This window comes from Triticum urartu, chromosome 2A (genome assembly GCF_056163025.1).
Source record: "Triticum urartu cultivar PI428250 chromosome 2A, HENAU_Tu73, whole genome shotgun sequence".
NCBI lineage: Eukaryota > Viridiplantae > Streptophyta > Magnoliopsida > Poales > Poaceae > Triticum > Triticum urartu.
The window spans coordinates 437,514,987-437,527,619 of NC_141874.1; positions in this window are offsets into that span (position 1 = coordinate 437,514,987).

Here is a 12,633-nt window from a genome sequence, read left to right on the forward strand (position 1 = left end):
ATGGCAAAAACGACAAAAGGCCAGTTGCTGAAACAGATCTGAAATATTCCTCACATATCCCTCTTCCGACAACATTTCGGGCATCAGGATGAGCTCAAATGAAAATGATGCAATGAGATGAAATAATGTACTCGTCGAGACGAACATTTTGATATGCTACACGCACGAATCAGAGCTACGATGCAGAGTTATGGCATGTCAAAGATCGCAATAAAATTAGGGTTTCGAGGGGAAAAAGTCAACCGTGAGTTCTAGATCTCACATCTGGCACTGTAGATGCACTGTAGAAGTTCGAGGTCGCCGGAGAAAATGGAGTTGCGGCGGCTAGACTTGCCGTTCGAGGAGGAGGAAGGAGAGGGAGCCGGATGGGGAGGACGGCGAGGCGCGGTGGCGCGGTGTACTCCGGGCGGCATGGTGGCGGCGGTGGTCGGCGCCGGCGTGAGGAAGCAGCCGCGGCGGAGCCGGCGAACTGGGCGGCGCCGGTGGGCGGCCGGGCGGCACGGCCGAAACGCCAGGCAGCGGGGCGCACTGGGGCGCGCCGGGGCGGCTCGGAGCGGGTGCGAGGCGGCGGCGGGCGGCGACCCCGGCCGGGAGGGCCCCGCCTGGGCCCCGGCGGGCCGAAGCGGGCGGCGGCACGGGGAAGTGGGCACGGGCGTCTCGGCGAATCGGGAGGCGCCACATGGCGGCGGTGAGGGCGCTGGACAATGTCCGGTGGTGGGGGTTTCGCCCGGCGGTGGAGAGGGGAAGTTGCTAGGGTTTGGACTGCGGGATTTCGGAGGAGGGGCTTTATATAGAGGTCGAGGGAGCTAGGAAGCTCCAAATGAGGTGCGGTTTTCGGCCACGCGATCGTGATCGAACGACCGAGATGATGGAGGAGGTTAAGGTGGGTTTTGGGCCACTTTGGAGGGGTGTTGGGCTGCAACACACACGAGGCCTTTTCGGTCCCTCAGTTAACTGTAGGAGTATCAAACGAAGTCCAAATGGTACGAAACTTGACAGGCGGTCTACCAGTAGTAAACCAAGGCCGCATGAAAAGTCTCGGTCCAATCCAAAAACGTTTAACGCCCGCACACGAAAAGAGGTAGAAAGGGACACCGGGTGACATAGAAGCGCTGGATTGCAAAACGGACAACGGGGAAAAAGCTCGGATGCATGAGACGAACATGTATGCAAATGAAATGCACATGATGACATGATATGACATGCATGACACACAAGCAATGACAAGGCAACAACAGAGAATAACTGGAGGACACCTGGCACACCGGTCTCGGGGCGCTACAACACTCCACCACTACAAGAGGATCTCGTCCCGAGATCTAGAATGTCACCGGAGGGAAAACGGAAGAGAAAGTGAAGAGGTAAAACTAATTGCTTCTTTGACAAACGAGTGAAACCATGAACCTTGAGAGGTTGAACAATTGAAAGGAAGAATGCAACAAATAAGGACCAAGTTGAAAGCACTCCGGTAGGGAAGAGTAACAAGGAAGAACAAGTTCGAGCAGCACTCCGATTGAAAAGTGATACAATACTTGATAAGATGAAAAGAACTTGCACAGAGGGCACAACACTCCGGTTAAACGGACAAGCACGGAAAGCACATGATCTTAGACAATGCGAGATGACGGTTGAATAGAACAACATCGCCAAGCCTCCAGAACGAAAGAATAGAAGATAGATAATTGAAATAGGAGAATTGAGAAGAAAAAGCCAACTTCTGTCACCAAAGAGCTTGAAAAGGCATACTTAGGAGAAATGTCGAACGGAGTAGTTGGAAAAACAAACAACGAAAAAGGATAAGCTTGACATGGACTTATGGAATACATCTCAAATTATGAGGTGACAACCTGCCACTCACGGGAAGAATAATTGGATTGATATGAACAAGGAGACGAGAAAGCTTATTTACCGGAATGATAAAAGAAGAACTTGGATCATTTATAAGCACCATAGATAGCAACATCCTTAGGGAAGGCTTTAGGTGAAATATAAACCAAGATAACTCGAATGAAGAGATTGGTGGATTTAAAATATCTCATTCCTGACAACTTTTGAATCATGAAACATGAACTCAAATTATGAAGAATGACATAGCACCACCTCAAATGATACGGTAGAAAGAATTGCACTTCGGAATGCAAGATGAAGAAGACTTGAACTCCTCAAACAAAACATGTGTTGGGCACCATGTTTATTTTAGAGTAATATCTTGGCAGATCTTAACTCCGAGAGAAATCTTGAAGAACAATTGAAGAATGAAAAGTATCATTGCAAATCATCATGCTGAGCCTTCGTGAAGAACTCTGGTAATAAAAGAATGACCAAAAGGAAGTGAAGGATGAAAAGAATAAGATTGAAGCCTTGCAATGATTAGATGAAGCTTTGAAATGATATAATTGAAAGAGCTTGGAACTCCAGAAAAGAAGGATGAATCAAGTGAAACCGAGAATTTGATGAGCCTCTGGAATAAGGAATTGAGTTCACTCGATGAAACAAGAATAAGAATTACATTATGCTTATCCTTCAACAATTAAATTGATGACAATCAACGGATTTGACATATTACTTATTCTCGTAGAAAGGATTTAAGATAGATATGTCGCAAACTTGAGAAGGTCTTCAACGAACCACCGGTAGAATTTGAAAGAACGAAAGAATTGATATGATAAACGAAGGAAGAAGAAACTTGGACGAACCACCGTAAGAAATGAAAATGATTGAAGAAAAGATAAAGAAGCACCGGGAAGAATTATAGGAAGAACGAAGATACTTGAGACAATCTAGATACATGAGAATGAAGGGATCACGAACTGATTATAGATCACTTGAATGATGCACTGGTAAGATTGGAGAATGACAACTGAAAGCTAAGAATGAATAAATCTTCTGAAATGATGGGCTCTGGAGAAACAAACTAGAAAGACTCCTGAATTGCTCCGGATAGATGAAAAGAAATCTCACAATCGAAAACAATTGTGAGAGGATGGCAACAAGCTAGAATCATGAATCTTGAAGAGAATGGAGCAAGATTTAGAGGAGACACTCTTCTTCGGTCATCAAGTGTTGAGAATGACGACGAGAAACACCACCATGAATTATTTAGACGCTCCAGAAGAATCAAAAGCAAAGAGATTGAGCCAACGACGAAAGCATATGAAAGATCTTGGAGGCAGACATATGACTGATGGTAAATCATTCTTACATCAAACTTCAAAAAGAAATTAGAATAGCTCCGGGAAAATAAGAAGAGTCAGGTAAGATCCTGGAAAAAGACCTGTGGGTTAGGGCCCACTCAACAGAAACACCGTTGAACGGTTGCTTGAAAAGAGAGATTTCACCGGTTGAATTAGATGGCTTGAATGAGGTGACATCCTTGAAAGATCTTGAATGAAAACAGAGTGGAAACACGAATCTTCAAGATATCTTGAGCACTCTGGAACAATTCAATAGTGAGAGGTGAATGAATATGAGGTGCATCGGCATGAGAAGGTATTTGGAACCAGGAAAGGGATATGATCAACACCAAAAGCTTGAATTGGTTCCACCAGGGAAGAAAAGGAGCAAAATAATGATGAACTTGAGGCTCCGTTAGTATCTTCATGAGAATCACCGGATAAGAACATTGACGGAAAAAATGGAAAGACTTCACAACAATAAAATGATACTTGATTGAGATATATGAGTCCTCGAAGAAAAACAAGGGAGGGAGGGCGGGTAAAACAAAAGCAACTTGGAACGGATGAAGCAAACAACGTTGAGAAGAACTGATAGTTGATCTTGCGAGTGTTGAAGTGATCGGACCCACTTGAAGGGAAACATGTCGGTTGAAAAGAAATTGAAGTGACAAACTCGATGATCGAGAAGGATTAGTATTCACATAGAAATATGAGAACACCGCTTGGGAAAGGTATGGAATCAACATTTGACTTCGAAGCAACTCGAATACCACAACTCAAAACAAAGGATTGGCTTGCAGAATAAGCCGGAACAAACATATGATAGAGATTTCGTCCGAAGTTTTCGTGGTGGGGCCTACATGGGCTCGATCGTACAGCACCATCATGTAGAAGGCAGTGCACATGACATACGAAGCGTCCCCGAGTCGGCATAGCCAAGGACTCTTTAAGACACAATGAGACCACTGTAAAACCAACCGTGGATAGGCGGATCACTAGACATCGAACCCCAATTTCATATCATAGATCTATCGGAAGGATATCCTAAGAGCTACTTGAATTCCCACTTATAAACTCCCGAAACTTTCCGGTTATGCAATCAGGTGTTGGGGATACAGGGGAAGCATAATATCTCACCCAAATCTAGCAAATCCTACATCCAGCTGTATCCATCCTTCAACACATAACCAAGAAACCTTCGGAAATCATTTACCTCAACCTTTGAAAAGCATCCGTTATACGATTTATGGCAATACTCCTGAGCTCACGCCCCAGTACGGGTGGCGTCGAGGTTATCTCACCTACAACTGCATAAAAGAAATTTTCAATGTCGGCGAACTCAGGTATTCCAGAATGCAACGATAAAATTGTGACGACAACACCTTGGAGCTCAACTCCCCGGGACACTGCCACAACCCCTAAATGTCAGGAGGCACCAAGAACAATGTTCTCGTCACAAAACCATCGGAACGATTCCAAGATACCCGCGTGATCCTAAAAAAAATTTGGTGAAATTTGAGAAGAGAAGAATCAAAACTCTACATCAGGATGCCTCACCAGAGCGATGAAGGGACTGAGGAGTAAAAAAGAATCCTACTCTCCGATATATAATTCCAAAATGACTCAAAACATTTTTCTAGACTCAACAACGCCAGCGATTCGATCAAGCAGGGGGCTCCTAAGGTCGGGGAAGGCTCTAATACCAACTTATAACGCCCTCGATGCGGCTATATCTCCCACGGGTCGAAGCACGACTTAGAGGCATAACCATATTGAAAGCAATGTTGCAAGTGAGGTAATATTCACACAACCCATGTAATACATAAGGGAAAAGATACATAGTTGGCTTACAATCGCCACTTCACACAATACATGAATAAAGCATTACATCATCTAGATACAATCAGGGTCCGGTTACGCAACCAAAATAAAAGAAGACTACCCCAAAAGCTACACAGATCCCCAATCGACCCCAACTGGGCTCCACTACTGATCAACTAGAACGAAACAACACAAAGGCAAGATCTTCATCGAGCTCCTCCTTGAGCTTGGTTGAGTCACCTGCACGGTATCATCGACACCTGCAAACTGGTTTTGGAAGTATCTGTGAGTCACGGGGACTCAGCAATCTCACACCCTCGTGATAAAGACTATTTAATCTTATAGGTAGGGTAAAAGTATGAGGTGGAGCTGCAGCAAGCGACTAGCATATATGGTGGCTAACTTACGCAATTGAGATCGAGAAGAGAAGGCAAAAGCACGGTCAAACAACTATGATCAAGAAGTGATCCTAAAACAACCTACATCAAACATAGCTCCAACACCGTGTTCACTTCCCGGACTCCGCCGAGAAGAGACCATCACGGTTACACACGCGGTTGATGCATTTTAAATAAGACAAACTTTAGGTTTTCTACAACCGGACATTAACAAATTTCCATCTGCCCATAACCACGGGCATGGCTTTCGAAAGTTCAAATCCCTGCAGGGGTGTCCCAACTTAGCCCATCAAAAGCTCTCACGGCCAACGAAGGATATTCCTTCTCCCAAGACAATCCGATCAGACTCGGCATCCCGGTTACAAGACATCCTCGACAATGGTCAAACAAGACCAGCAAAGCCACCCAGATGTGCCGACGAATACCGATAGGAGCTGCACATATCTCGTTCTCAGGGCACACCGGATGAGCAAGACGTCGGGTGGCCAGCTCAGAGTTGCCCTAGGTAGCTCCGGACATTGCTCAGTTGGACCAACAGTTAGAGAAGCACTGGCCCGGGGGGGTTAAAATAAAGATGACCCTTGAGTCTGCAGAACCAAAGGGAAAGAAAAGGCTAGGTGGCGAATGGTAAAACCAATGTTGGGCCTTGCTGGAGGAGTTTTATTCAAGGCGAACTGTCAAGGGGTTCCCATTATAACACAACCATGTAAGGAACGCAAAATCCAGGAACATAACACCGATATGACGGAAACTAGGGCGGCAAGAGTGGAACAAAACACCAGGCATAAGGCTGAGCCTTCCACCCTTTACCAAGTATATAGATGCATTAATTAAATAAGAGATATTGTGATATCCCAACAAAATATCCATGTTCCAACATGGAACAAGCTCCAATCTTCACCTGTAACTAGCAACGCTATAAGAGGGGCTGAGCAAGTGGTAACATAGCCAAGCAACGGTTTGCTAGGACAAGGTGGTTAGAGGCTTGGCTTAACAATATGGGAGGCATGATAAGCAAGTGGTAGGTATTGCAGCATAGGCATAGCAAAAGAGCGAGCAACTAGCAAGCAAAGATAGAAGTGATTTCGAGGGTATGGTCATCTTGCCTGAAATCCCGCAAGGAAGAAGAACGAGTCCATGAAGAAGACAAACGGACGTAGTCGAACGGGTCCTCACAAACGCAACGTTATTGGAACCAACCCTAAGAAGCAACACCGGAAAGAAGCACACAACATAGTAAACAACCAACACATGAACATGGCATGATATGCGGGATGCGGTATGTGATGCATATGCATGATTTGGAAAGGAATGATTGAACCTGGCCTCAACTTGGAAATCCAAGAGTTCCACTGGAAAGGGGAGTTCATTTCGGTTGAAATCGATATAAAGATCACCGGAATCGGATGCACGGTTTGGAAATGGCAAGCAAATCAAATATGGCACCGGTCTGCGATAAACAGCAAGTAGCCATCTAAATGCATCAAGATAAATATTCTACAGCGCTCAAACTTGGCAACACAGTACATGGAAGGGATCCACTCATGAAGCTTGACAAAAGATGAACACTGATCTATGACTAATTCATCCATTAACAGGTTCAAACAAGCATGGCAAAAGAGCAAACGATAATAGGTTTCATACTTAGTGAAATTAACACAAGTCTGGAATTTATCATCAGGAAGCAAACTTTAGGGCATGAAAACTACATGCTACAGGAACATATCATGGCAAAGAAAGGCATGGCATGAAGCTACTCTAAGCACATAACAAAAGTCCTGTAGTGACCTTGAGCCAAAAGGGACCAGAAAATACAATTTCAAGCATGTGAACATGGCAAAAACATAAACAGATTCAGACTTAGTGAAAAACTGGAGCATGGCAAATCAGTCAACGAGTAGGCATGTTTACGAGCTCGATGCACTCACTATAGAGCATGGCATGACAAACTAAGCATACACCCATGAAGAATACATGGCAAGGAAGCTAGATATGGCAAGAACAACATCATAGCATGCATGAATCAATGGCAACAACCTCGGCAAAATCGCTAAACATGTCAACAATCTGCCAGAATCATTTTATAGCAAAAGTAGAGCTCGATTGACTCAATCCAGGCTGCTCCATAAATGCAAACAAAGACATGGATGGATAGAGCATCACAACATTAACAAAACATCCTTACTGATCATCCTGAAAAGAGGCACGGATCACTAGGAAACAAAATCAGGAAAAGGACTTGGTGAAATTCTAAGTCCCTAAAATCAGCATTTCCGATTACGCTACTTTGCAAGCTTGTGCTAGTCACCACAAAGATCACAAAAATACATGGCATACGCCCCTGTAAAGACGGCATGGTATATAACAAAACACATGTAGAGCTCAGGGTCATAGGATGCACGCATTAATCATGGCAAAAATGACAAAAGGCCATTTGCTGAAACAGATCTGAAATATTCCTCACATAGCCCTCTTCCAACAGCATTTCGGGCATCAAGATGAGCTCAAATGAAAATGATGCAGTGAGATGAAATTATGTACTCGTCGAGACGAACATTTTGATATGCTACACGCACGAATCAGAGCTACTGATGCAGAGTTATGGCATGTCAAAGATTGCAAGAAAATTAGGGTTTCAAGGGGGAAAAGTCAACCGTGAGTTCTAGATCTCAGATCTGGCACTGTAGATGCACTGTAGCAGCTCGAGGTCGCCGGAGAAAATGGAGCTGCGGTGGTCGGACTTGCCGTTCGAGGAGGAAGGAGAGGGAGCCGGATGGGGAGGACGGCGAGGCGCGATGGCGCGGCGTACTCCGGGCGGCGTGGTGGCGGCGGTGGTCGGTGCCAGCGGGAGGAAGCAGCCGCGGCGGAGACGGCGAACTGGGCGGCGCCGGTGGGCGGTCGGGTGGCGCGGCCGAAACACTAGGTGGCGGGGCGCGCTGGGGCGCGCCGGGGCGGCTCGGAGCGGGTGCGAGGCGGCGGCGGGCTGGGCCGAGAGGGTCCCGCCTGGGCCCCGGCGGGCCGAAGCGGGTGGCGGCGTGGGGAAGTGGGCACGGGCGTCTCGGTGAATCGGGAGGCGCCACGTGGCGGCGGTGAGGGCGCTGGACAATGTCCGGTGGTGGGGGTTTCGTCCGGCGGCGGAGAGGGGAAGTTGCTAGGGTTTGGACTGCGGGATTTCGGAGGAGGGGCTTTATATATAGGTAGAGGGAGCTAGGAAGCTCCAAATGAGGTGCGGTTTTCGGCCACGCGATCGTGATCGAACGACCGAGATGATGGAGGAGGCTAAGGTGGGTTTTGGGACACTTTGAAGGGGTGTTGGGCTGCAACACACACGAGGCCTTTTCGGTCCCTCGGTTAACCGTAGGAGTATCAAACGAAGTCCAAATGGTACGAAACTTGACAAGCGGTCTACCGGTAGTAAACCAAGGACGCATGACAAGTCTCGGTCCAATCCGAAAACGTTTAACGCCTACACACAAAAAGAGGTAGAAAGGGACACCGGGTGACATAGGAGCGCCGGATTGCAAAACGGACAACGGGGAAAAAGCTCGGATGCATGAGACGAACATGTATGCAAATGAAATGCACATGATGACATGATATGACATGCATGACCTGCAAGCAATGACAAGGCAACAACAGCGAATAACTGGAGGACACCTGGCACATCGGTCTCAGGGCGCTACAACCCGGCTGCCAACGCCGACCGCTGGGCAGCGTGGCCCGCCCACGCCATTTCACCGGCCCAGGGCGACCTCAACCTTGCGCCTCAGGCAGCCTACGCTCTGCTAGGTGCTGCGGGGCGCAGGCGATGCGGCCAGACGCCACCTTCCCTCACACCACGGCAGGTGCGGGCCGCAGCAAGGGCCTCAAACCACGCCACGGCCACGGCGCCGTACACCCGACGGGAGCAAGCAAACTCCAGGGCCGCGCTCACGGTGGCCCGAGAGCTGCTACGGTGTCGGCTGCTGGAGGGCCCCCGCGACGTATTACTGGAGCGAGTCGCCGAGCTCTTGGATGCCGCTGCTTTAGGGACACCTCCTTTTTGCATCCAGCTGCCACCCCAGACCCAAGGCGGGCCATATGGCGGCGGCGTGCGCGCGCACGCAACTTCCGGCGGACTCCAGGGCCCATTCAGCGCCAACACCCCCGCCGGCACCGGGCGACAAGTCACGCCAGCCTCTTCTCAGGCCAGCGAAGGGGTGCCCGCCAGGGCCTTCGGCTTCGGCGGACCGCCGTGCCATCACTCCCAAGACGGTACTCCAAGCCAGGCTGCGTGGTATGCGAGGCGCTACAGCGAGGCGCACGGGGCGGTGGCCCCAGAAGCTTACGTGCCCCGCATGGTGGATCAGGGTTGCGCACTGGAAGAAGATCATGGCTCATTCCTCGGGCCAGGGTGGGGCGAGGAGACGCCAAGAGCTGAGCTCTTTCAGGAACCACAAGAGAGCCTCGACGGCCGCACCGGCGGCGGCAATTATCGGGTACCACTCATCCCTCTGGAGCAAGCTTATGCTAACCATGGGTCGCAGGAGATACAGGTCGCCGCAGCAGGTGGCTGCCCCAATTCTGCAACCTCATACCCCTCAGGAGGAGGGCGCAGGGGGCTCCAGGAGAGGGGCCAAGATTCGGGTTCGTCTCCGCGGCGGTCAGAGCAAGGCGTTCTCAGGAGGTAGGCCCCCTGTCGGGGAGGTGCCCAAAGGCCTGCCCCCGGCAGGGGACCCATGGTCATCGGGGGAACCGCTGGCGACTGCTCTGCCCCATTGGCGTCGTCCTGGTTTCTGGTCACCGTCGATGGCAGCAGAGTGAGGCGCAAGGCGGGGTCCTCGTCTGGCGATATGAAGCAAGGCCGTTACCTATGTAGAAGGCCCAGTGCTTGTGAAGCTCGCCGCCCGTGACACTCACACGTAATAATGAGTGGGGATGTACACGCCCCGGAGTCTCCGGAGAGCTTCCCTCGGGCCTTGGGGGTTCCCGCCCACGCCCAGTGGCAGCACTTAGCTCCGCGCTGGTGAGAAGACGTCGAAGACTAGACTAGGTGCCGGGCGCGGACTTTTGCTTTTGCCTTTCCTTGTTGACAAGTTCTTCGATTTGGATTTAAGTTGGATTTGAGCTCGATGCTTGCATGTGTTTGGGGGAGGGGGTGTTTAGTCTCGTTCGAGCAATCTCTCGCGCTCTGGTTTCGGCTTTGCGTCCAAAGTTAGCATCGGCTGCCCCCCCTCGCGAGCCCCTCGTGAGCCGGGCCGGGCCAGGCACGTTTACAACCAGGACCGATGTTACCGCACCCTCTCCGGAGGTTTTCATCCCGGGATCCACAAGTTAATCAGAAGACACCCGAGGTGCAGCGGCCCCCGCAGGCCTGCTTGGGACTCATCGGGGTTGGAAGGTACACAAGCCAGCTGACCCATCACCGGGCTAGCGGCTAAGTTCACACGCAACATTATGCTTACCAGGGTACTAAGTGCAAACCTTTACATGAGGGGCTTCCGCTCCCAAAATGCTCTTACATCCTTCAGGGCCAAGCCCGAACCTTCTTCGTGCAGGTTAAACAGCAGTGACATGCGATCAGTCAGACATATCACTCACCGCGTCTTCTTGGGCATCCTCGGAGACATCACTGGCGTCGTTGACATTGCCGCCGCCGCCAGCATCTCCATCAGCGCCAGGCTCGTCCACAACGCCGCCTTCATTGGCGCCCACGACCACGCCGTCGTCACTAGACGCAAAGGCCATGACGAGGGCGTCCACGTTGTCCTCCACCCACCGCGCCAGGTCGCCCCGGACGGCAATGGGCACGTGTGTGATGGTAGCGTCCAAGTCGAAGTGGGGGTCCCTGTCCTGCAGATGGTTGAAGACGCGCGAGAAGGCATGCCCGAGCAAGGCTCGGCTCCTCACTTCGACAAGACAACGGGACCTCTCGGACAGGTTCTCCAGAAGCGTCACCACAACGGTGAAAAATTGGAGGTTGCCGGTGTAGTTGACCTCGTGTGGCTCCTTAGTGGCAGCCTCACAGATATAGCCCAAAATTGTGTTGGCCCTCTCTCTGAGAGTTTGAAACATGGGAGCATGCACATGCTCCAGAACCCGCCGCCAACGGATCTCGTCCTCATTCCACTGCGTGACGGCCTCGGCGTCATCAACCCTCGGTTGGAGAAGAAGCTGCTTGGCCCGGGAAGAGGACAGCTCCGCCTGCGCCGCGCTGAGGGCGGCTGTGGAGGAGTCCGCACTCCGCGTCACTTCGGTCAGTTTGACCCTGAGGGCTGCAGTCCTGCCCTCAGCCTCGGCCTTGATCAGCCCCAACCCCGTCTCGTATTCGCGTCCGAAGGCCAAGCGAGCTTCCGCCACGCGGCGATCGACTTCTTCCTGGGCCCGGGCTTCGCGCACGGCAACGTCATCCTCCGCCCGGGCCACCAGGCGCTCCCTCGTCTCCAACCGCTCAAGGTCAAGGTTACGCTCGGCGGCCTCCAGCGTCAGCGCCTCCTCGCGCTTCAGAAGCTCCGCCCAGTCAATAGAGGCCACCCCCATCGACTCAAGGGCCATCTGGCGCAGTTCCACTTGCTGCTCCAGGGAGTTACTCCAAGCTTGGAGCTCCCGTGCGCGCTCCTCCGCATCCTTGCGCCGTCGGTCTGCCTCCCAAGCCTCCTTAACGGCCTGGGAGCAGGCCTCCCGCGAAGCTGCCAGCGATGCTTCAGCCTTCGCGTTTTCGAGATCACGTTGGTGACGCGCGAGGGCGATGGCTACCTTTAGTTTGCGCCTCTCCTCAGCAAGGCACAAGCCTTCGGCCTCGAGGCGCGCATCCTCGTCAGCAAGCTCTGCCCCGATCCGGCTCACCGCATCCGCCGCCCTCCGGAGGAACTCTTCACGAAGGGCGCGTCGCTCCCGGACGTGCCTGAGCACGTCATCCGCATCACCCTCTTCCACCGGAGCATTCGTAGGGCCCCGAGGAATCAAGCCCCCTCCTGGCGCGGAGCTGGGGGCTGGCGCACTAGCCATCGCCGAATGGACCTCTTCGGGAATCCGGCCTGGCATCGGTCCACCCACGGAGGAGGAGCCAAAGACAGACTTCAGCCATTCACCATCTATGATCAGAGGAGGAACGTCGGGCAAGCCAGATGTGCCCCAGAAGGACTCATGAAGAAAGGATAGCGGGCGCGCAGGCTCGAGGTGCCCTATGGAACGGACCACTCCACCAACCGGTCTGGCAGCAGGGATGCCGCTCGGGCTCGGCGAGCGCAGGGCCAGCA